This window comes from Aptenodytes forsteri, unplaced genomic scaffold (assembly GCF_000699145.1).
Source record: "Aptenodytes forsteri isolate BGI_AS27 unplaced genomic scaffold, ASM69914v1 Scaffold132, whole genome shotgun sequence".
In the NCBI taxonomy this organism is placed as follows: domain Eukaryota; kingdom Metazoa; phylum Chordata; class Aves; order Sphenisciformes; family Spheniscidae; genus Aptenodytes; species Aptenodytes forsteri.
The window spans coordinates 5,651,774-5,654,548 of NW_008795520.1; positions in this window are offsets into that span (position 1 = coordinate 5,651,774).

A 2,775-nucleotide genomic window follows, 5' to 3' on the forward strand; every position below is an offset into this window, starting at 1 on the left:
TTTTTTTTTTTTTTTTTTTTAGATTTTTATGTGTTCATAAGAATATAATAAGGCAAGAAATGCCCTACTGGGTCAGACCACTGGTCCATCTAGCTCTGTATTCTGACAGTGGCAGTAGAAGGTGCTATTTCAGGATGGTACGTGAGCCTGGAGTCCAGTCTGTTCCACTCATGTCTCCAGCATCCATAGTTGTTGCATTGGGGCTGTTAGAGGGGACATCAATGCATGTTCTCTTTAGTGTCTGTCCGTGGAGAAATTATTAACCACCAGTTTTTCTAATCCTCTTTTGTTCCTGCTGATACTATCTACCTATACAACACCCTGTGAGAAATTCCAGAAGTTAACTATAGACTCTGTGTTTAAAAACAAACAATGCCCCCCCCCAACCAATGAAAAAACCCCACAAAACAAACAAAACCCCAAAATGGGTGGGGGTGGGAGAATTTCCTTCTGACTGTTGTAAAATTTGCAAGGATTTCTTCAAATTCTTCCCCCTCTTCCCCTTATTTCCGGTACGTTTGATCAGTCATAGTTTATGTGCTTTCCTTGCCCAGTTTGGACAAGCTTCCAGGTTTTTTTAACAGTTGACCTTTTATCTGAGATTATCTCCTTTACTTTTCTGTTGAGCTAAGAAGGTCTCTCATCTGTTTGTTTTGTAGAGCTGGGGTAGGCAGTTTAATCTGGTCATCTAATACAGTGGGTTTTGAACAGCCTGTGGGCTGTTTGCAATCTAACTTGCTTTTTGGACCACTCCTTCTGGGTTTTGTTCATTTATTTTGACTACTTGTACCATCTCTGTCATATCCCTTCTTAAAATTGAGTATCATTATGCTGGATTTATTGGCATTCTCCATCATTTTTTCAGTGTTAATTCTAGTTGTGTTGTGATTCTTCTTAAAGACCAGTCCTTCCACTTAAAACTTGATCCAAGTCCTCTGTTTCACCAAAAGCCTGAAGACCATCTCTTCTTGGGGGTTCTAAGACTAGTTTTTTAGGAACCAGTCACTGCATCCAAAAATTGTATTTCTGCATCTTGTCCTGATGTGACATTTGTCCAGACTGCATATGGGTAGTTGAAATGTGCTGCTTCTGCATGTCTTGAGTTTGTTGTGTCTCAAATAACATCTCCTCATCAAAATCATTGTTCTTGTCAGGGAGTTTGTATTACGGTCCCAGTACTGCGTTTTCATTACTTGCATACAGAATTGTCAAGGTTTTGTTTGGGCCTATTTTTCCCCCAAGATATTTTCGACCATTTGCCTTTTTATTATCCTTTATGTACAATCTCAGTTCTTCACCTGCAGATACTGTTCTGTCATCCCTTAAAGGTTGGTAGATTGTCAATCTCATATCCCACTGATTATATGCCTTTCACCATGTTTCTTTTGCACCTGCTGTGTTGGGGTCGTTGATGCCTAGCATTTCCCATTCTCCAATCTAACATATTTTTTTGGCTTCTAATACTGTTGTAGAAGCATTTATAAGTTCTGCCCATGCTTTATTTTTCACTATTGCATGTGCTAGTCGGCTGGCGTTGCAGGTGGTCCGACTTGCCTTTCCTGTTTATTCCTTATTTCCCCAGTTCCTAACATAACTCCTCTCGTCACCATTGTCTCATGGTTGCATTGAGACTCAGCCCGTTTCTTGTGCCTCACACATGGATTTGGAAGTGTTTCAGTTTCCTACTTAAGAAACTGAAGGTAGCCTTCAGACCATCCCTCCTACACTCCCCTTCTTCCTAGAGTGTCAACAGGAATGGTGACCGCGAACACCTCTCCTTCATGCCCAATTATAACTCATCTGGCTCTCTGGCAAGTTCTGTGGTCTTTGGATTTGGTGGATGAGTTATGGGCTAGTCCCCTTGGACTTTGCAAACAGTCTCACTGAATCTCCCATTGCCACCACTGGCTTTTGCCTATTATGGCAGATTCGCACAGCTTCAGGAGCCTCCTCAGTACCAGACGACACTGCAATACTGGCTCTCAGTCCAGCATGAGCACCGCTACTGCTGCAGCATGCTGCTACATCTCATATCTATGGACTATATATATGGACTTCTTTATGAAGGGTGCTAAAGTAAAGTACGCAAGAGACAGGACAGGTATCACTTATTAGTTCAAAATGTGAACAATGTTTCTTTCAATGAACCTATATGAACACAATTTTTTTTGTTGTTTCACAATAAACTAACTTGGAACAATGACAAATGAAAGTGATCATGGTGTAAAAGATGCCTGTGCTTTGACAATGTCTCACATCGTTCTTTTGCATTAACTATTCATACAAAATAAGATGAAGTAGCTTTGTGATTGTGCTGAAAGATAGGTTTGGCCTAATATTAACAGTTTGTCATAAATCTGAACTTTTGAATATTTAAAACTTTTTTTAATAATTCTTGAAACCTTGATGAATTCAAGTATTACCTTTTATCCTATCCCAACATCACTTGTTCTGATTCAATATATTTGCATTTTTTCAAACCCCACATAATTGCTTCTATTTATTGCTGCCATATGCTATATATGTCGTGGTTTAACCTCAGTCAGCAACTGAGCACCACGCAGCCGCTTGCTCGCTCCTCCCCACCCCCGGTGGGATGGGGGAGAGAATTGGAAGAGCACAAGTGAGAAAAACTTGTGGGTTGAGATAAAAACAGTTTAATAATTGAAATAAAATGATAATAATAATAATAATATGATAATAATAATAGTGATAATACACAAAGCAAGTGATGCACAGTGCAATTGCTCACCACCTGCCGACCGATGCCCAGCC